We start from the raw sequence: 23064 nt of genomic DNA, 5'->3' as shown, positions 1-23064 counted from the left end.
CTCCGCTGGACGCTCATGGGTAGCGTGATGCAACGTGGTAGCAAGAAAAGATTTGCTCGGTGGTGCTCCGCTGGGACGCTCATGGGTAGTGTACTGCATCACCGGGATCCCTCCCCGTTATTGTGCACCGGGAGACGAGAGCATTGCACTCCCTCACTTATGATTTGGGGTAGGAGGATAGGTGTACTCCGACAGCATCCCGTCCACTCAGTCACTCATCAGGAGCAGTGACGTCAGAGTGCACGATTGTCACAGCCCTACCCACTCAGTCTCACCATTGTGTGTGAGATGGCTGACTGGCATCAGGGGTGACCATGTCATTGGCATCATATGCATTGATGCATATACTGATTGTGTTTATTGCACTTATATGCTGCATTTGGATGGATGCATATGTTTGACATGCATACAGGATTTATGATACTCTCGGTCTGACGACCTGACTATTCCTATAGGAGGCCCTGGTGAGTACAGTTCTCTTCAGCCTTTTCTATTGTACATTTCCATCTTTTGTCCAGGAGACTGTACTCCATAGTTATTACTGTCTGTTATATCTTACTATACATATCAACTGGTATCTGCTGAGTTGTTGAACTCACCCCCGTGGACACTATCTTTATTCAGGTACCAGGTTATTTTATGGAGTCGCTTGGAGTATCCTGCCTGCCGATTCCCACGTCACATTAGAAGACTAGTCTCCATATTTTTGTGTATTTTTATCTTGGTATAGGATATGTGTGTATTTGGCTTTGTGTTCTGATTTTGTTTCCGGAGTGTTGTGTTGTTGTGTGGTGTAAGCCTAGCCGGTTAGCGGTCTTTGTTTATAGTTGTATGTGTTGTCTATTAGATTTCCGCTGTGTTTGATTTTAGTACAGCCGAGTGGGCTGTAAGATTTATATATACCTACGTGGTTGTATTTTTGTGGTATCAACCGAGTAGGCTGAATATATAACTGCGTGGTTGTGTATATATTCCAGCCGCCTGTGGCTGATGTATATTGTGTCTGTAGAAATATTTCAGATTGTCACCCGTACAGGGGAAGTGCTGCCGAAATTTCTTCAGACAGAGACTTCCCCGGGGCGTGACAATTTAGAGCACTCACTTTGCTACCAGGATTCATAAACTCTAGTACTTATCCTGGAGGTCTAGAGTTCGAACCAGGGGAAGGCAAAAATCTACTAGCCAGGGGTGGAAAGACCTTGTGAGTAACAGCACAGGCGAGGGTCATCGGATGACGACATAAGGGGTCGCCAGTTGGGCCGCCATTGTGGCCGCCCAAGGGACCATCAGGGGCCGCCAGTTGGGCCGCTAGTGTGGCCGCCCAAGGGGTCGAGGGGTCGTGACGTTACAATTTTACAATAGGTGCAACACGAGGACTTCCCAGGGGGTCACCCATCATAGTACTGCTCTCGCTCAAGCACTCTTAACTTCGGAGTTCTGATGGGATCCGGTGCATTAGTGCTGGTATGATCGCACCCCTGGCACTCACTTGGCTACTAGGATTCATAAACTCTAGTACTTAGCCTGGAGGTCTAGAGTTCGAATCCTGGGGAAGGCAAAAATCCACAGGCCAGGGGTGGGAAGACCTTGTGAGTAACGGCACGGCCGAGGGTCGTCGGTCGACGACATAAGGGGTCGCCAGTTGTGCCGCTAGTGGGGCCGCCCAAGGACCCGCCAGTTGGGCCGCCCAAGGGGCCAAGGGGTCGGGTCGTTACACCGGGCACCCTGGGGGGATAAAACTTTATCCCCAACGTTCAGATCGCGTTTGACGCGATCTGGTCAACAAATCAGGTATGGGCGCTCGGAAGGGTTCCGAGCGCCCCGGGCTGCTTCGGGCGCCCCGGGCTACTCCGGCCCCCCCGGGCGCCCAGACCCAAAAGTCAACAGCGGTTAACTTTTTCATCCGGGACCTCTGCTCCGGTTCGGTTCGGTTCGGTTCAGTCTGGGTCTTCTACTCCGGATCCGTTCGTTTGGGTGATCTCTGCCATCCGGAAAAGGGCTCACCCGAACCTAACTTCCGGCCTTCTCGAGCGGGTTTCCCTCCGGCTTCTCGTCCCTCGAAATCGCCACGTGTTTCCTTCTCATCCGCCGGTGTACTCATCCGCAGTCTTCGTCCCTCGGACGCACCGCGTGCTGTCCTTCTCGCTAGCTGCGTCTCTTGCTCCCTGAGTAATCTTCCGCTCCGGCTTTCGTCCCTCGGAACCATCGTATGCTTCATTCTCGTCCGTCGGTGTACTCTTCCGCAGCAACTCGTCCCTCGGACTACCGTCCTTCTTGCAAGCTGCGTCTTCCGCTCGACTACCTGTGCTCCTAAGCTCTTGCACACTTAGACACAAGATTAGAAATATACAGGACCTAACTTAACTTGTTGATCACACCAAAACAACCTTGGGGTTCCAACAATCTCCCCTTTTTTGGTGTGATCAACCCAAGTTAAGCTAGGGTTAAAATAGACATAAAATAAAATTAAGTAAATTAACTTAATTTACAATTTAAGTGCAAAAAGATAGAAAAGATAAAAAATTAAATCTATCTACTTCCCCCTAGACTTATACTTATACTTTCCCTTCTCCCCTTTTGATCACAAAAAATGAGGTTCTAAGAAAAACAATCTAAAGGTTAAAGACTTAGAAAATATATTTCTAAAAAAGTTCTAAGTTTTTAAGAAATTTAGACAATTTTTCTAAGTAATTTAAGCTGAAATTTCTAGTTTTAGGAAAAAGTTTTTAACTTAGGAAAAAATGATTTTTGAGAATTTTTCTAAGTACAAAACAATCCTAAGTAAAAAAAAAAAAATTCTAACTTAAATTTTTGAGAATTTTTAAGCACATTTAAAAAAAATGACTTAGGCAATTAAAAAAGTTTCTAAGTAAGTAAATTTCTAAATTGAAATAAAATGTTTTGAATAACCTTTTTAAAGCACTAATTAATTCTTGTATTAATGCTTCATTAGTAAGTTAATTAAACATTTATTTTAATATTTTAACTTCCAGGTCGTGGCGAGGCACTAGGCCTTCTTGGTTATTGGAACAACAACCACTTCCTTGACAAAGTCTCACAAAGAAATTCTTTGTTTAATTTTCTCACTTAAAGCGCTAATTTTAATTTTAAAATTTAGTTTAAGCATGATTTAGGAACCCAATATAGGTTCCAACCTACTGGATTAACTAAAAAGTTTTTAGGGATATATTTTCTTGAAATATTCCTAATTTATCCCGGGTGATATCTAAAGTACCAATTTAAATTATTAAATATTCTAAAATTAGATTTAGATGAACATGCATAGTTTTTTAAGTTATCTATTTGAATTTTCAAATTTTGATTTTCTAATTTCAATTTTTTATTTTTCGATTTTGATTTATCTAATTCTTCTAAAGGGCAGGATTTAGCTAAAATTATTTTTAACTTTTTGATTTCCTTTTCTAATTTACAGCAGTCTTTAGTTAATAACTTAACGAATTTAAAAAGTTTATCGGGAGGAAGAGAACGTATCTGACTTACCTTGTCGAGTTCGTTGTCCGTGTCTCCCCCTAAACAACTGCTTTCTTCTGACGAAGCTCCCCCTTCATCGATGCTCTCGATGCTCATCTCGGAAGAGCTTGAATCGCAGTCATCGTCTTGATGACTCGCCATCAGTGCGAGTCCGGAGAATGCTTCGACTTCTGATTCGGACGACGTATCGTCCCACGTCGCCTTTAGGGCCTTTCGCTTTTGAATAGACTTCTTACCCTTCTCCTTGTCCTTGTTCTTCAGCTTGGGGCAGTTGTCCTTGACGTGCCCTTCTTCGTAGTACTGGTAGCAGCGGATCGTTCTTTTCTTCTTTCCGTGCGGATGGTTAGTAGATCTGGATTTACAAAGTTCTTGAATCTTCTTACCATCATTACCATTTCCTCGTCGTCGAGAGAGGATTCCGATTCTAATTCATCTCTCGAGGCTTTGAGGGTGACGTTGTTCTTGGGCTCCTTCATTCCTGCACATCTTGACTCATGCACTTCAAATGTTGAAAAGAATTCTTCTAATGAAATCTTTTCTAAATCTTTAGAAATGTAAAATGCATCTACTAATAATGCCCATTTGGTATGTCTAGGAAAGGAATTTAAAGCGTACCTGAGCGAATCTCGGTTACTTACATTTTCTCCGAGATTCGAAAGTCCGGTAATAATTTCTTTTATTCTTGAGTGCAGATGTGCGACTGACTCGTCTTCCCCAAGTCGCAGGCTGGTGAGCTGATTGCGAAGCAGATCTCTTCTGGCAAGCTTGGCTTCGGACGTCCCTTCGTGCAGCTCGAGGAACTTCTCCAAAAGTTCCTTTGCCGAGTCGTAGCGCCCGATCATGTTGTTGGTGCAGGAAGCGTCCGACGATCGAACCTAAGTTTTGATAATGGCAAAGGGATTCAAAGTTAAGATTCTCTGTTATCTAACATGTTGAATGAGTATTTCAGAAAAGTCCTAACTGCGGTTAGGCAGGTGAAAACCCTAGGGGGTGGTAACCCTAGGTCCTAGGGGGTGGTAACCCTAGGTGGAGAAAAGTCCTAGCTGCGGTTAGGCAAAGGGAAAACCCTAGAGGGCGGTAACCCTAGGTCATAGGGGGTGGTAACCCTATGCGGAAAGTCTTGGCAGGTCGATGGCTTCAGGCAAAAGTCCTAGGGGGTGGTAACCCTAGGTGTAAAGTCACAGTGTCATGAACGGTGAAAGTCCGGACTAGCCAGGAAGCGGATGTCAGAGAAAGTCTGGAAGTATCAGTCTTGAGCAAAGTCAGACGATCGGAGGATCGCCGCAGCAGTAAATCCACAGTGGAGTAGGTGAGGCGCGTTCCCCGTAGAGAACAATGGCGTCGGGTCGACCTAGGGTTTCGGTTGGAAATCCGAAGTCAGGAGACTGTCTATACTTCATTTATCATGTTTATTGTGCTAACTTTGTCTTGCAGGATAGTGTTTGAGACTAACATATCTTGCAGGTGCAACCTCGGATGAACAGTGTCTGAGGCGCCTCCATGGAGCTTGGAGGCGCCTCGGGTGCAAAGGAGGAGCCGGCTGCGATCAGCGCTGGAGGCGCCTAGAAGTAGCTGGAGGCGCCTTGGAGGCCATGGAGGCGCCTTGAATGATAAGGTGCGACGAGTCAGTGATTCACGCGGAAGACTCGGAGGCATGGAGGCGCCTTGAATGGTCTTCAAGGCTCCTCGACACCTTATAAGGGGGGTTCGACTAGCACTTCAAGACAACGAACAAGTGATCTCTCATCAGCGTCTTGCTCAAAACACTCCAGACTGCTGTAGCAATATGCCGACGACCCGAAGCTTCAGATTTAGCATTTCTTGTTGTCGGTATAATACTTATAGATTTTAATTGTACTCATAATTGTAATCTTTTAACGAGCTTATAGTTGTTGCCCACCGGAAGCGATCAAGGATCGCGGGCCTTCGAGTAGGAGTCGATCAAGGCTCCGAACGAAGTAAAAATCCTCCTGTCTCTGTGTGCTTGTTTTGTTTTATTCCGCTGCTTAATTACTCCGATAATTCTTACGATTCCGATAATCGAACAAAATAGTCACGAGCACTATTCACCCCCCCTCTAGCGCGGTCTCGATCCAACAATTGGTATCAGAGCGGGGTCGCTTTGAACTGGTGCAACCACCATTCAAGCATTTTTTTTCGTGGCTTTGTCGTGTTTATAGAGCGAGCACTATTCACGCCTTTCGTTTTTTCCCTCCAAAATTATTTTCGAAAAATACATTTTCATCCTTTCACGATTTATTAGTATTGATAAAATATTGAATTTGACAAAATTTGAAATAATATTTTTAAATATTTTTTTAATAATATTTTATTATTATTTTATTATTTTTTCTTGAAACTCGTAAATTTCTTTTTCTATCCTTCTACCACACTACTAATCCAGGATTAAGTCCTGGGACAAGTTTTTTGCTCATTTTTTCGTGCAAGATTCAATGGCTCTCCAAGAAGGCTATAGCACCACTCGACCACCGCTCTTCTTCGGCGAAGACTTCGGCTACTGGAAAGGCCGAATGGAGTCGTACCTACAAACCGAGTTCGATGTCTGGATGATCACCAAGACCGGGCTCGAAATACCAATTGACGGCGCCGGCATGCCACTACCGTTCGAGAACTGGGACGCGAACCTTATCAAAAAGGTAGAAGCAAACGCAAAAGCAATGTATACACTTCAGTGCGGCTTAACGAATAAGGAGCTGAATCACGCCGGCCCATTCTCAAGCGCCAGGGAGCTGTGGGAGAATCTGATTCAGTTACACGAAGGTACCCAAGTAAGTAAGCATAATTTAATAGATGATTTATTTGAATTAGATGAACAGTATGATACTACTTCGGCCGAGGAAGGTATTACATTGGTTGCAGGTACAAGCAAGACAGAGGAAGCTAGAAAGAAAAAGACGAAGAAAGTGTTAAAGGCAACATGGTCCGAGTCATCAGACGAATCTGAATCCGATGAAGAAGAACAAGCAAGCCTCCTCGCTCTACCAGTACTAGCACATGTTGTTGAAACAGAGTCCGAGTTCGAGTTCGATTCAGAAATCGAGAGCGAATCAGACACCGAGTCCGAGCAAAGCCACGGATCCGTATCCGTTTCAGAAGGACCCAAAACCACTGTAAGTGCTTTAATGTTTAGTATTAACTTAGATGACTCGCAAAATTTAATTCCATACTTGCTTAAGAAGTTGGCTAAATCCAACGTCCGGGTTAAGTCGCTCCAAAAGGAGGTAACAACCCTTAAGGAAGCGACTGACTCGAGTTCTTTAATTGAGTCAGTTCAAATTGGAAGTTCAACTCAAGTCCAACAACTTGAGAAAGAAAATTTCAATCTGAAAGCTCAAATTAAAGAACTCAAGAACACATTGGAATGGTTCACCTTGGGTTCCAAGAATCTGGATCTGATTCTTGGAAAACAGCGAGTCGTTTACAACAAAGCCGGACTTGGATTTAAGACCAAAACGAAATACAAATCGTATTTATCATTAGTTAATAGAAATAATATAAAGGTAGTCCAAGCATGGGTCCCCAAGTCCAAATTGATCAATCAAGTTGGACTTGGCCAATACTGGGTTCCGAAGGATCAAATACACTACCTCGATAGACCATATCGAGGCCATGATCCAGGGGGAGCAAAAAGAAAAACGATATTAATCAAACCAACTTAATTCAAAATTCAAAATTCAAAATTAAAAAATTTAAATTTAAAAATTCAAAATTAAAATTCAAAAATCAAATTACAAATTCTAAATTCGAAATTAAATTAAAATTTAAAATTCAAATTACAAATTCTAAATTCGAAATTAAAATAAAATTCAAAAATCAAATTACAAATTCTAAATTCGAAATTAAATTAAAATTCAAAAATTCAAAATTCAAATTATAAATTCAAAATTTAAAATTAAATTAAAATTTAAAAATTCAAAAGTCAATAGAAGGAGGATCCAGAATAGCTGGCACCCCCAACTAAATTACACGACTAGGTAACCGAACTTAATCTACCCGGAATGGGTAAACAAGAGTAGACTACCCGGCAGGGTAATTAAGGTTAGATAAATGGGCGAGGTTTAACTTGACCCACGGTACTGGTGAAGTTTTTGGATGATAGTACGTTAGGGAAGCTTGGGCATCGCATGTCTAGGAAGATATGGCTTCGACCTGGTGCATTTGACCAAGTGGAACTGACCGAAGCTACCCTTAAATGGATTCTAACTAGTTAGACCAAGGAAGCATCCGACGATCGAACCTAAGTTTTGATAATGGCAAAGGGATTCAAAGTTAAGATTCTCTGTTATCTAACATGTTGAATGAGTATTTCAGGAAAGTCCTAACTGCAGTTAGGCAGGTGAAAACCCTAGGGGGTGGTAACCCTAGGTGGAGAAAAGTCCTAGCTGCGGTTAGGCAAAGGGAAAACCCTAGGCGGCGGTAACCCTAGGTCATAGGGGGTGGTAACCCTATGCGGAAAGTCTTGGCAGGTCGATGGCTTCAGGCAAAAGTCCTAGGGGGTGGTAACCCTAGGTGGAAAGTCCTGGTGTCGCGAACTAGGTGAAAGTCTGGACTAGCCGGGAAGCGGATGTCCAGCAGAAATCGGAAGTATCAGTCTTGAGCAAAGTCCAAGCGATCGGAGGATCGCCTTGCAGTAAATCTCCTGAGTGGAGTAGGTGAGGACGCGTTCCCCGTAGAGGGAACAGTAGGCGTCGGGTCGACCTAGGGTTTCCGGTTGGAAATCGGAAGTCAGACTCGGACAGTCCGGAGACTGTCTATACTTCATTTATCATGTTTATTGTGCTAACTTTGTGCTGCAGAATAGTGTTTGGGACTAACATATCTTGCAGGTGCAAAGGAGCAACCTAAAGCCTCGGATGAACAGTGTCCGAGGCGCCTCCATGGAGCTTGGAGGCGCCTCCATGGAGCTTGGAGGCGCCTCGGGTGCAAAGGATGAGCTGGCTGCGAAGCACCATTGGAGGCGCCTTGAAGAAGGCAGAAGGCGCCTTGAGTGAGGTTTAAGGCGCCTTGAATGGATGAAATTCGACCAGGTCAGGTTTGATTCACGCGGAAGACCAGGCAGCATGGAGGCGCCTTGAACAGCCTTCAAGGCTCCTTGAACACCCTTTATAAGGGGGTTTCGACTAGCACTTCAAGACAACGAATACCAAGTGATCTCTCATCAACGTGCTGCTCCAAAAGACACTCCGAAGTGCTGCTATAAGTGCCCGACGACCCGAAGCTTCAGATTTAGCATTTCTTGTTATCGGTATAATACTTATAGCTTTTAATTGTACTCATAATTGTAATCTTTTAACGAGCTTATAGTTGTTGCCCACCGGAAGCGATCAAGGATCGCGGGCCTTCGAGTAGGAGTCGATCAAGGCTCCGAACGAAGTAAAAATCCTCCTGTCTCTGTGTGCTTGTTTTGTTTTATTCCGCTGCTTAATTACTCCGATAATTCTTATGATTCCGATAATCGAACAAAATAGCCACGAGCGCTATTCAGCCCCCCTCTAGCGCGGTCTCGATCCAACACATGTTGACTTCTTGAGGTGGACGAACGCTTAGCAGTTGGTATTCTACTTTATCGTTCGCCACGAATTCTTCCTGCTCCTTTTTTGTCCATTGACATTTTTCCTTACCTTCTGAAGCTACATAGCCAGATTCCATTGTTAAGGTTAATTCAAAGTCTGTGGTTAAAAAATACCTGCATCAGATTCTTCCAGGTAGCAAAATCCCCTTCGTATTTCGACGGGTGGATGCTCGGTCCAGCCATCTCGTTGCTTCGTTCAGCGGTTAGTCCTCCTGAAGCACCTCGGCTCTGATACCACTTGTAGGACCGTTGGGCCGGCTAGAAGGGGGGGTTGAATAACCCTGAAAAAATAAACAAAAGCCCTTCCCAACTTTTCAAACTAACACTTGTAAAATAATCAAAGCAATAAATTAGCAGAATAAAAAGAGGTACAATTGTTTACTTAGTTACAACCGGGGAGGTTGTTAATCCAAGGAAAGGATGAAGCGCACTATCAATCTCCTTAAGGTGGAGAAGCCTCTTACAGCGTTGAAGCACAAAAAGAAAGAAGCTAATCTAAATAGTGGAAGATGTACAAGCGTTGTTACAATTTCTGAACTAATGAAAAGCTTCTGGACCAAGGCTATATTTATAGCCTTGATCGGGGTGCCTGGAAGGGGTTTTGGGCGTCTTGGGGGGATAAAACTTTATCCCCAACGTTCAGATCGTGTTTGACGCGATCTGGTCAACAAATCAGGTCCGGGCACCCGGAAGGGTTCCGGGCGCCCCGGAGCCAAAAGTCAACAGTGGTTGACTTTTTCATCCGGGACCTCTGCTCCGGTTCGGTTCGGCTCGGTCCGGTTCTTCTACTCCGGATCCGTTCGCTTGGGTGATCTCTGCCATCCGGAAAAGGGCTCACCCGAACCCAACTTCCGGTCTTCTTGAGCGGTCTTCCCTCCGGCTTCTTGTCCCTCGGAATCACCGCGTGTTTCCTTCTCGTCCGCCGGGGTACTCATCCGCAGTCTTCGTCCCTCGGACGCACCGCGTGTCGTCCTTCTCGCTAGCTGCGTCTCTTTCTCCCTGAGCAATCTTTCACTCCGACTTTCGTCCCTTGGAACCACCGCACGCTTCCTTCTCGTCCGCCGGTGTACTCTTCCGCAGCACCTCGTCCCTGGGACTACCGTCCTTTTCGCTAGCTACGTCTTCCGCTCGACTACCTGTGCTCCTAAGCTCCTGCACACTTAGACACAAGGTTAGAAACACACAGGGCCTAACTTAACTTGTTGATCACACCAAAATAACCTTGGGGTTCCAACACCTAGGACTCTTCTAGCTTATTAGCTATCCAAAAATATTAGGAAAACTAGAAATATTTGGCTATAGTGCCCTTATCCTTATCTAGAAAACAGTAGTAGAGAATTGTGAAGACTTATACATCCCTATAAATTTACTTTCTTTATCATGTTTACTTCAATAATTAAAAATCCAATCCTACCTAGACTCCTTAATTTCTAGACTAGAGAAAATCAAAATCATAGAGGAAAATCTACTAAATATTGGAAAAGAGATAAAGTATATTACAAACTATCCATAATAAATCTAGATCTCACAATTAAGACATAAGATTTAAGATATACTAATTGGGAAACAAAATAATGTACTATACGTATTAAACAATTGTTAAATCCAAAGATCTACTCCAGACATAGGAGCTCAGTGTTTAAAGTAAATAAAGGATATGAGTAAAAACATAGACAATTAAGAATGACCTTTAATTATAAAAGATTAAATGATAATTGTCAAGAAGATAGATATAAAATACTTGATAAAGATCAACTACTAAACAAAATATAAAACTCAAAATGGTATTTAAATTTGATATGAAATCAAAATTTAAGCAAATTAAGATACATTCTGATTTTATCGAATGAACAATCTTCTCCTATCCAAAAGGACATTTTAAATGGTTAGCAATATCATTTGGACTTAGGGTAGCACCAAAGCAAGATGGATGATATTTTTAAAAATATCTCTATGTTTACTTGTGTCTATATTAATGTTGTATTATTCTTCTCTAAAATAAAAGATGAGCATTTTGCTCATTTACGTATTATTTTCAAGCTTTTTGAAAAACATGGACTCATATCTCTAGAAAGAAAATGAAACTAGATATAAAACACATATAATTTATACAAGCTAAGATAGGATAGGGAAAAATTAACCTTCAACCACACATCATAACCAAATTACTAGTTGATCCTGTCCGAGCGCTGAGTTGAAGGACGCTGGGGATGTGACACTCTCCGCTATCTCCGACTGTTGGTGTAGATCTCCAGCGAACCTGCAAAGAAGCCGAGCCGGGAGGGGTTTCTCGGCGACGACCCTCCGATGCTCAAGTCAGGCAACGAGAAATGAGAGAGGCAGCGTAACTGTAGCTACAGGGAGGATTACGCATACCTTCGTCAACGTCTGAGGGTCCTTATATAGGATCCCGGGGAGGCACGGACTTGCTTCTCAATGCGTTCACGCTTCCCCAAACATACCTTAACGAGCTCATGTCAGAAAAGTACTCCTGACGTCATTCCGCAATCGTCCGAGCATATCCCGAATGTGACGGTGGAAGCTTCCACCGTATGATCCTGTGTACGGCTCGACCGCCAACCCTGCTGCCTGTCTGTGGCAGATGTCTCGAGGATGATGTTATCCCCTGTCTCCTTTGTCCTCTTGCGCCTCCTGTCTGTTCCAGGGCTGAGCGGTTCGGCCGCTCGGCAGGTATATCACTTCTGCTCCGGTTGTAGGGGTCGGTCCGACTGGGAGGACTCCCGGTCGTATGCTCGGATGAGATTGCTCCTGCCTCTTTGTTGCCTTGTGTCCCGGCCGAACGGACAGCCCGCTCGGCCATGAAACCTTTTTACCTTGAGCATCAGAAACCCGACCCCTAATCGGGATGTCTTTCATTCGGTTCGGGGGATTCCCGGCCGGTCGGCCTTCTTAGTCCGGTCGGACGGTCGGCCTTCTCTTGACCATTGACCTCCACGTGTCGTTGCCCTTCCGCCAACGAGGGTCCTCCGTCCTTACCACCGGATCACATGCCTCCCATTCAAGTCTAGTCGAAGGAGGCGCTAAGTCCGACTGACTAGACTGCCGGTCGACCGGAGTGACACCGCTCCGCCGTTTTCTGGAATGTTCCTCCTCACGACCGCTCGATCTCTTACTGTCGCTGGCTTTGCTACCGTGTCGACGGTCAATGCTGACGCCCTTCGGATTTCCTCGAAATTCGTGCAAATCCTCTCCATTAAGACCGAGCACGCGCGCTGCACGCCATAATGGCGCTCATTAAATACGCCCCTGTGGCATGGCGCCACATGTCGCCTCCGCTGGCGTCATTGTACAACACGGTGACATGTCCGATGGGATATCGGCGGTATGAAATGAACGACACGATGTGGGCCTCGGTTCCTGTGACCTGCATCCGATGGTCGAGGTCGATCGGGCCCGACCTTATAAAGCCTTCACCTTCTTCCTCCGCCGCACCCTTGCCTTCGCGTATCCTGCAGCCTTCTTCGGTGCTTCATCGTTCAGGCGACTCCGATTTTCCATTCTCCGATGATTCCCCGCCTCCTTCCTTCGATCCTCAGCTTCTTTGTAAGGTTCTTCCGCCTTTCTTCCTCTGATTCCTGTGTTTTCTTCACGCTCTTGGCCGTGTTTCGTCTTTTGGTTACTGCTTTGCTCCTCTTCTCGCTTGCGCATTTGCTTTCCCTTTCGATTTCTGCTTGCTCCGTTGCTCTGGCGATGGCAAGTTCCTCTCAGCCTGCGGACCCGGCTCTCGGCCCATGGTATACCACCATTGAGTCACAGTTCAATCGGCGCAACGTTGAGAGCCTGTTTAATGCTTTTGATATCCCTTCCGATTTTGAACTGATTTTACCTTCACCTTCTGCTCGGCCGCACAAACCACCGAGCGGCGCCTTTTGTCTTTTCCGTGACCAATTCGTAGCCGGTCTGCGGTTTCCCCTCCACCCCTTCATTGTTGAAGTTTGTAACTTTTTTGGCATTCCGCTCACCCAATTGGTTCCCAACACTTTTCGCCTCCTGTGCGGAGTTGTGATCTTATTTAAGATATACAACATTCCCCTCCGCCCGGAGGTCTTCTATTATTTTTATTATCCCAAGCAGTCTGAGCCGGGCACTTATCTGTTTCAAGCTCGGCCCGGCTTAGTCTTTTTTTGATAAGCTGCCCTCTTCCAACAAACATTAGAAGGAGAACTTTTTCTACCTTCGTGTTCCCGGGCGGCTCCCCTTCCGTACGAAATGGCAGGTCGGACCGCCCATCTCTCCCGAGCTGAAGAAATTTAAGACCCGACCAGACTATCTTCAAGCAGTGAATCTGCTAGCCGGTCTGAAGCTTGACATCAACAAGCTCTTACCTGAAGGAGTGTTGTACATATTTGGTTTGAGTCCGAGCCGGACCCCCCTCCCGAGCAGCTTCGGTAAGAACTTCACTTGTACATTTGCCTTGAGTTCTAACTGATTTCCTTCTCTTTTATTTGCAGCGAATATCGTAATGGAGTCGGTGCTGTTCGGGATTTTGAAAAAAGAAAGCGACCGCACTCGAAGCGGCAGCGGCCAAGGAAATGGAGCAATTGGGCATTGCTCCGGTCGGCTCGCACGAGGATGAGAGTGAAGTGCAAGCAAGCGAGTCGGCTGCTCAGGCTTCGCCTATGGATGCCGCTGGCGGTGCAACTTCTAGCAAAGAATCGGCCGTTCGGGAGGAAAGCTCTGATCCAGAGGACGAACTCCCGCTCGACAGGAAAATACGACGAGTTGAGAAGCCCCTCCGTTCAGCAACCTCCGCAGTGCAAGCGTCCGAGCGGACGGGCACCGCCTCTCAACGCGGAAAAGAACCATCGGTTGAGGCTCTCTCCTCCGACCGGACTCCCTCTCAATTGGAGGCGCCTGCGGCCCCCATCGAAGCGGTTCTGGTCAGCTCCCTTCCTCCGGTACCCCGCCGAGTACTCCGCTCGGGAATTCTATCCACCATGTCCAGCCCAGCCTCCGATCCTTTGGCGTCCGCTCAGACGACTCCGGGTCGGCACCGTACTATTAGGGCCACTCTGCATCTCCCTACTTAGGCTTTCATGGCCGAGTCCGATCGGCCGACGGCCCCCGAGCATATGATCACTATGAAGGGGCCCCACGCTGAGATGTGGGCGGACGCTCGGGCCCGTGTGGCCATGATACCGCTCGACAAGCTGGCTGACAGCCACATGCAACATGCCACAGGGGTAAGCTTTATTTCTTTGTGTAGCCTTCCCGGTCGGCCTTTTAACCCTTTTGTGTACATCAGCGATGAGTGGAAGAGATTGTTGTCTCCAACCGCTTGGCAATGGTGGAGGAGGAGCTGAAGAGGCTAAAAAGTCAGGGCGGGCCGTCATCTTCCCGAGGCCCTTCTTATGCCGAGCTGCAGAAGGAGCTCGCCAAAACCAAAGATCTGTTAGAGGCCGAGAGAAAGAAAATGGCCGACCAGCCGTACACGTTGGAGCAGCTTAAGAAGCAGGTCAAAAGTTATGACCACAAAATTGAGCTCGCCACCACTTGGAAGAACACCGCCATCGCTGATCTGGAAAAAAAGAATGTAGAAGCCCGAGCTCTGGAGCAGCGTGTGAATGAGCTAGCCGAGCTACTAGAAGGCGAGTAGAAAGGCCGCTCGGAGGAGGTGACCAAGCTCAAGGACGATTTGAAGGACCTGCAAGGGGCTCTTGATGCTTCCCTTGCTGCCTTCAAGGAGTACCAAGAGGTGAAGCCGGGCCGCGTTGCCGCCTTGAGGCAAAACTACATCCACTCGGTGGAATTTGTGGAGAAGGTGTGCGACCGGCTGGTGATTGCCTTCGAGTTGGCCATCACCGTCACGGCGGATTATTTGAAGTCCAAGGGCCAGCTCCCCGACTCCGTGGTCATCCCCGCTACAGAGCATGTGGCGCTTTTCACTACCATCCCGAAACATATTTTCAACTACCTTGAATGAAGTATCTTCTGTAATTCTACCGATCAGCTAGACTTCCATTTTAATGTGGCATCTGTAACTTTATCTCCGGTCGGCAGATTTTTAAATGTTATTTTTAAATGAATGCCCACTCTTGCTGCGTCATCTTTTCATTTCGAGTGTTCCTTTTAAGTGTGCCGACCGGTTGCTCGACCTTTTTCCCACAGGGAATTTCTTAACTTCGTCAATCGGTCAAATGACCCCCCACTCTGCCTGGGACTTCTATGAGCTTTTCGCTTAGTGTTTTTCTTTACTGCGCCGATCGGTCAAACGACTTTCCATTTTCCATGGACTTTTTGCTAGTGTCTCGCTGAAGTGCTTCAACGAGGCGCTGCCTCATCTGGGGGGTTTATAGTCGCCAGTTCGACTCTAGAGTTTAACGTCGCCGCTCGACGATCTTCAAGCCGGGGGTTTATAGTTGCCGGTTCGACTCTAAAATTTAACATCGCTGCTCGACGATCTTCCGACCGGAAGGGTTTATAGTCGCCGGTTCGACTCTAAGATTTAACGTCGCTGCTCGACAGTCTTCAGGTCGGAGGGTTTATAGTCGCCGGTTCGACTCTAAGATTTAACGTCGCTGCTCGACGATCTTCCGGCCGGAGGGTTTATAGTCACCGGTTCGACTCTAAGATTTAACGTCGCTGCTCAACGGTCTTCAGGCCGGAGGGTTTATAGTCGCCGGTTCGACTCTAAGATTTAACGTCGCTGCTCGACGGTCTTCCGGCCGAAGGGTTTATAGTCGCTGGTTCACTCTAAGATTTAACGTCGCTGCTCGACGGTAGGAGGGTTTATAGTCGCCGGTTCGACTCTAAGATTTAACGTCACTGCTCGACGGTCTTCAGGGAGGTTTTATAATCGCTGGTTCGACTCTAAGATTTAACGTCACTGCTCGAGGCTCGAGGGTTTATAGTCGCCGGTTCGACTCTAAGATTTAACGTCGCTACTCGACGGTCTTCAGGCCGGAGGGTTTATAGTCGTCGGTTCGACTCTAAGATTTAACGTCGCTGCTCGACGGTCTTCAGGCCGGAGGGTTTATAGTCGCCGATTCAACTCTAAGATTTAACATCGCTGCTTGATGGTCTTTAGGCCGGAGGGTTTATAGTCGCCAATTCGACTCTAAGATTTAACGTCGCTGCTCGACGGTCTTCAGGCCGGAGGGTTTATAGTCGCCGGTTCGACTCTAAGATTTAACGTCGCTGCAGATTTAACGTCGCTGCTCGACGGTCTTCAAGCCGGGGGGTTTATAGTCGCCAGTTTGACTCTAAGATTTAACGTCGCTGCTCGACGGTCTTCAGGCCGGAGGGTTTATAGTCGCCGGTTCGACTCTAAGATTTAACGTCGCTGCAGATTTAACGTCGCTGCTCGACGGTCTTCAAGCCGGGGGGTTTATAGTCGCCAGTTCGACTCTAAGATTTAACGTCGCTGCTCGACGGTCTTCCGGCCGGAGGGTTTATAGTCGTCGGTTTGACTCTAAGATTTAACGTCGCTGCTCGACGGTTTTCAAGTCAGGGGGTTTATAGTCGCCGGTTCGACTCTAAAATTTAACGTCGCTGCTCGACGGTGTTCAGACCGGAGGGTTTATAGTCGCTGGTTCGACTCTAAGATTTAACGTCGCTGCTCGACGGTCTTCAACAATGAGCTTACAGCTCGGATAATATACGTCCGGCCGAACGGCACGGGGTCTCGACACAGAGCATGTGGATCGGATAATATACGCCCGGCCGAACGGCACGGGGTCTTCGCCATCGAGCATGTGGCTCGGATAATATACGCCCGGCCGAACGGCACGGGGTCTTCGACATCGAGCATGTGACTCGGATAATATACGCCCGGTCGAACGACACAGGGTCTTCACATCGCCTTCATGCAGCTACCCGCTTGGCGCACAATGCTCATGCTTTTGCTTTGTTCTTATAACTTTCATTCCTGCAACCAAAGGATACAGCCGAATGGAATATTCATGAAATATATTACATCGACGCACCTTTCATCCGGCCCGATAGGGCTGGAGGTGGTTTGCGCTCTATGGTCTCTCCAGCCGCCGTCCATCCTCATCCTCCAATTAGTAGGCTCCCGATCGGAGCTTCTCGACGACTTTGAAGGGTCCTACCCAGGGAGCCTCCAGCTTGCCTACGTCCCCGACCGGCTTCACTTTCTTCCAGACCAAGTCTCCCACCTGGAATGCTCAGGGAATCACGCGGCGGTTGTAGTTCTGCTTCATTCTCTGCCTGTAGGCCATCAGCCGGACGGACGCTTTGGCTCGCTCCTCGTCGATCAAGTCCAATTCTAGCTGCCTCCGCTCGAAATGATCCTCGTCGTAGTTCTGTATCCGGACGGACTCTACGCCGACTTCGACTGGGACGACTGCCTCGCCTCCATACACCAGGTGGAACGGTGTTACTCCCGTTCCCTCCTTAGGGGTCGTGCGGATGGCCCATAGGACTCCCGGCAGCTCGTCCACCCAGCTTCCTCCCATGTGGTCGAGTCGAGCCTGAAGAATTCGGAGGATCTCCCGGTTGGCTACTTCGGCTTGACCGTTACTTTGGGGATACGCCACAGACATGAAGTGCTGCTCAATGCCATATCCCTCGCACCATTCCTCGAGCTGCTTTCCGACGAACTGTCGCCCATTGTCCGACACGAGCCGACGCGGAATGCCGAACCGACAGATGATGTGTTGCCAGATGAATTTCTTGACCATTTGCTCGGTTATCTTGGCCAATGGCTCAGCCTCCACCCACTTGGAGAAGTAATCGATTGCCACCAATAGGAACCTCCGTTGTCCGGTCGCCATAGAGAAAGGTCCTACGATGTCCATGCCCCACTGGTCGAACGGGCAGGACACTGTGGACGCTTTCATTTCCTCCGTCGGCTTATGAGAGAAATTGTGGTACTTCTGACAAGAAAGGCATGTTGCGACGGTCCGAGCGGTATCCTCGTGTAGAATCGGCCAGAAATATCCGACCAGCAGGATCTTCCTAGCCAAAGACCGACCGCTCGGATGACCTCCACAAGATCCTTGGTGTACCTCCTGGAGAATGTACTCGGCGTCTTCCGAACTTACACACTTCAGCAGAGGTCGGGAGAACGCTTTTTTATAAAGCTGATCTCCGATGAGCGTGAACCGGTCGGCTCTCCTCCTCAGTAGTTAGGCTTCCTCCCGATTTGACGGCGTGGCCCCTGAGCGCAGAAACTCTATGATCGCTGTTCTCCAATCGCTCGGGAATGTGAGGTCTTCCATCCGGTCCACGTGCGCTACCAAGGATACTTGCTCGATTGGTTGGTGGATGACGACCGACGATATCGAGCTTGCGAGCTTGGCTAATTCGTCTGCCGCCTGGTTCTCCGTTCGGGGTATCTTCTAGACCACCACCTCGGTGAAGCTGGTCTTGAGTTTTTCAAAGGCCTCCACGTACAACCTGAGTCTTGCATTTTTTATCTCAAAAACGCCCATGAGTTGTTGAGCGGCTAGCTGGGAATCTGAGTGGATCACCACCCGACTGACTCCAACATGTCGTGCGACCTGCAGTCCGGCTATGAGGGCTTCGTACTCTGCCTCGTTATTTGTTGTCTGATAGTCCAGCCGGACGGACAAATGCATCCGCTCTCCCTGAGGCGAAAGTAGCAGGATCCCAATTCCGCTTCCGAGCCGAGTGGACGATCCGTCCACATATACTTTCCATGTAGCTTCGGGCTCGGGCTTTTGTACCTCAGTCACGAAATCTGCTAAGGACTGTGCCTTGATCGCCGAGCGAGGTTGGTATTGGATGTCGAATTCACTTAGCTCCGTCGTCCACTTGATGAGTCGTCCGGATGCTTCAGGGTTTAGGTGTACCCTTCCCAACGGGCTGTTCGTCATCACAATAATGGTGTGCGCCAAAAAGTAAGGGCAGGCGCAACCTCCGAGCGGCAAGGACCAAGGCGAAGGCCAACTTCTCGAGACTGGTGTAGCGAGACTCAGCATCCTTTAAGATATGGCTTAAGAAGTACACAGGATGTTCTTCGCCGTTCGGCCTTACTAATGTCGAGCCCACAGCATGCTCAGTTGAAGATAAATAAATGCGGAGTGGCTCGCCTATGGTCGGTTTCGCCAACACGGGTAAGGAATTCAGGTAAGTCTTCAGTTCCTCGAATGCCCAATCGCACTCCTCGTCCCATTGAAACTTGGTAGCTTTACGCAGAATTTTGAAGAACGGCAGACTCCGGTCGGCGGTCTTAGAGATAAACCTTGACAGCGCCATTATCCGACCGGTGAGACGTTGTACCTCGCAAAGATTTCTGGGAGGCGGCATGTCTTGCAATGCATTTATCTTGCTGGGGTTTGCCTCTATGCCCCGCTCGGTCACGATGTAACCCAAGAAGCGCCCGCCTTTTACTCCGAACAGACACTTCTGAGGGTTAAGCTTGACTCTGTATCTTCTTAATGTTTGGAAGGTCTCCTCCATATCCGCATAGAGATCTGCCGCCCGGAAGGACTTGATAAGTATGTCATCCACGTACACTTCCAAGTTACGTCCGATTTGCTCCCTAAATACCTTGTTCATCAGACGCTGGTAGGTAGCTCCTGCATTCTTCAGCCCGAACGATATCACATTGTAGCAGTAGGTGCCGTCCGCAGTGACGAAGCTGACCTTCTCCTGGTCTTCACGGGCAAGCGGCACTTGATGGTAGCCTTGGTATGCATCCATCATGCATATCAGCTCGAACCCGGCCGTGGAGTCTACCAGTTGATCGATCCGGGGCAGGGGTAGAAGTCCTTCGGGCATAGCTTGTTCAGGTCCCGAAAATCAATGCAGACTCTCCACTTGTTGCCCGGCTTGGAGACCATAACCACATTTGCGAGCCAACTTGGAAATTGCACTTCCCTTATGTGGTCGGCCTCCAGAAGCTTCTCTACCTCCGCCCGGATAATTACATTCTGCTCAGCGCTAAAGTCCCTCTTACTTTGCTTCACCGGCCGAGCGTCTGGCCGGACGTGAAGCTCGTGCTGCGCTACGCTTGGCGAGACCCCTGGCAGCTCCTGGGTTGACCAAGCGAAGACGTCACGGTTTCGCTGGAGGCATTTGATCAGCCTTTCCTTCTGTTTCTCCTCCAGGTTGGATGCTATGAAGGTGGTGGCCTCTGGTCGGGAAGAGTCAATTTGCACCTCCTCCTTTTCTTCGTAAATCAAAGAAGGTGGTTTTTCAGTTATAACATTTACCTCGACTCGCGGCACTTTCCGAGCGGACTTAGCTTCGGCTCGGACCATCTCCACATAGCATCTTCGAGCTGTCAGCTGGTCTCCCCGCACCTCCCCTACTTGATCTTCCACCGAGAACTTGATCTTCTGGCAGAAGGTAGAGACGACCGCCCGAAACTCGTTGAGAGTCGGTCGTCCCAAGATAACGTTGTACGCAGAAGGAGCATCAACCACGATGAAGCTGGTGGTCCTTGTCCTTCTGAGCGGCTCCTCTCCCAACAAGATAGCCAGCCGGACCTGGCCGATCGGCAAGACTTCGTTCCCAGTGAACCCGTAGAGGGGGGTTGTCATTGGCAGTAGTTCAGCTCGGTCGATTTGCAATTGGTCGAAGGCCTTCTTGAATATTATGTTGACCGAGCTGCCTGTGTCAATGAAAATGCGGTGAATAGTGTAGTTAGCTATTACTGCTCGAATGATCAGGGCGTCATCGTGTGGGACTTTGACTCCCTCGAGGTCCCTAGGCCCGAAGCTGATTTCGGGTTCGCTTGCCCTCTCCTGGCTGCAGCCGACTGCATGTATCCTCAGCTGCCTTGCGTGTGCCTTTCTGGCTCTATTGGAGTCTCCTCCGGTCGGACCTCCAGCAATGATGTTGATCTCGCCTCGAGATGTGTTGCCCCTATTCTCCTCCTCCCGAGCGGATGGTCGAGGTCGTTTATGCGACGCCCGATGGTGGGCTCTGGGCTGCTGATGATGCTGTCGCTCGGGGGATCTCCTTTCTATCCTTTGAACGGGGCTCCGTTGTCGATGTTGCCGGTCTGGTGAAGGTGATCGGCGGCGGTAGCTCCTTGGCGCGGGATGAGCGATGGGGGGAGGCTCCGACAGTCGCGGGTGTTGTGAGTAGCCGACTGATGAAGTGAACAAAACATCGGGGTCCATACCTTCCCCCTGGGCTTCGGCCGATCAGCCGCGACTTGCTGGACGGCGTGCGGCCGAGTGTGCTGATGAGGACGGGTGGCTTCGGCTCTCGGTCCTCTGGGGGCTGGTGACTGACGGGCTGCTTCCGCTCGGTGGAAGTTGGTTGGTCATTCAGGGCTTCTTTTCTTCTCGTCGCCTGGGCTTCCTCCACATTGATGTATTCGTTGGCCTTATGCAGCATGTGGTCGTAGTCCCGAGGCGGCTTCCGGATGAGCGAGCGGAAGAAGTCACCGTCCACGAGCCCTTGCGTGAACGCGTTCATCATTGTTTCCGAGGTGACCGTTGGAATGTCCATGGCCACCTGGTTGAAACGTTGGATGTAAGCTCGGAGCGACTCCCTCGAGCCTTGCTTGATGGCGAACAGATTGACGTTGGTCTTCTGGTGGCGCTTGCTGCTCGCAAAATGATGGAGGAATGCCGTTCGAAATTCTTTGAAACTCGTGATAGATCCGTCCGGCAGCCTCCGGAACCATAGATGCGCCGATCCCGAAAGAGTGGTGAGGAACACTCGACACTTCACACCATCTGTGTATTGATGCAGAGTGACAGTGCTGTCGAACTTACCCAGATGGTCGTCTGGGTCGGTTGTCCCATTGTATTCCCTGATCGTAGGGGGCATATAATGCTTCGGCAGTGGATCACGCAAGATGGCAACTGAGAACTGCCGGTTGATCCGCTCGGGTGACGCGTCCGTTCGGGGTGCTTTTCCTTTTCTGACGTCCCGGACGGGTGCTTCGTCTTTCGAAGATCCTTTGTCCTAATTAGCTTGCGCGACCTCCGAGGGCATCTGGAACAGAGCCCGATGAAAAGGTATCGGGGCGGACGGCGCCCCCATCTGGGTGCCGGTCCGTCCCTTTTTTGCCCCCATATCGAGAGCTGCTCCAACCGCTCTTCGGGTGCCGCTCGGCCCCCCGATGTCGATGTTGCCTGCTGCGCTGCTTGCTCAGCCTGAGCTTTCTGCTGCTGCTCCACGATTTTTGCTGCTCGAGCTTAGATGAGTGCTTCGAGCTCCTCAGGAGAGAGCGTTACCAGGAGTTGACGTCCAGCTTCTTCCATCTTCTAGGCTCAGATTCAGGTGTGTTCCCATAGACGACGCCAATTTGATCCTGTCTGAGCGCTGAGTCGACGGACGCTGGGGATGTGGCACTCTCTATTGTCTCCGACTGTTGGTGTAGATCTCTGGCGAACCTACAAAGAAGCCGAGCCGGGAGGGGTTTTCCGGCGGCGGCCCTCTGACGCTCAAATCAGGCAACGAGAAATGAGAGAGGCAGCGTAACTGTGGCTACAGGGAGGATTGCGCATACCTTCGTCGACGTCTGGGGGTCCTTATATAGGACCCCGGGGAGGCACGGGCACGCTTCTCGATGCGTGCACACTTCCCCAAACATACCTTAACGAGCCCATGTCAGAAAAGTACCCCTAACGTCATTCCGCAATCGTCCGAGCATATCCCAGATGTGACAGTGGAAGCTTCCACCGTATGATCCTGTGTACGGCTCGGCCGCTAACCCTGCTGCCTGTCGGCGGCAGATGTCTCGAGGATGATGTTATCCCCTGTCTCCTTTGTCCTCTTACATCTCTTGTCTGTTCCAGGGCCGAGCGGTTCGGTCGCTCGACAGGCATATCACTTCTGCTCCGGTTGTAGGGGTCGGTCCGACTGGGAGGACTCCCGGTCGTATGCTCGGATGAGATTGCTCCTGCCTCTTTGTTGCCTTGTGCCCCGGCCGAACGGACAGCCCGCTCGGCCATGAAACCTTTTTACCTTGAACATCGAAAACCCGACCCCTAGTCAGGTTGTCTTTCATTCAACTCAGGGGATTCCCGGCCGGTCGGCCTTCTCAGTCTGGTCGGACGGTCGACCTT

At 48.9% G+C, this 23064-nt stretch overlaps 1 non-coding gene across 1 annotated transcript; it reads right to left on the bottom strand.

Moving 5' to 3' along the window:
* Window positions 1-1359: 1359 nt before the first annotated feature.
* Window positions 1360-1478, bottom strand: LOC122003092. The gene has a single exon (XR_006117765.1). It is a non-coding gene; the product is annotated as a 5S ribosomal RNA (ribosomal RNA).
* Window positions 1479-23064: the final 21586 nt, after the last annotated feature.

The sequence above is a fragment of the Zingiber officinale genome, chromosome 7A (genome assembly GCF_018446385.1).
Source record: "Zingiber officinale cultivar Zhangliang chromosome 7A, Zo_v1.1, whole genome shotgun sequence".
Classification (NCBI taxonomy): domain Eukaryota; kingdom Viridiplantae; phylum Streptophyta; class Magnoliopsida; order Zingiberales; family Zingiberaceae; genus Zingiber; species Zingiber officinale.
Note: the sequence above shows the minus strand (reverse complement) of the source record. Positions and strands in the feature narration are given on the sequence as shown.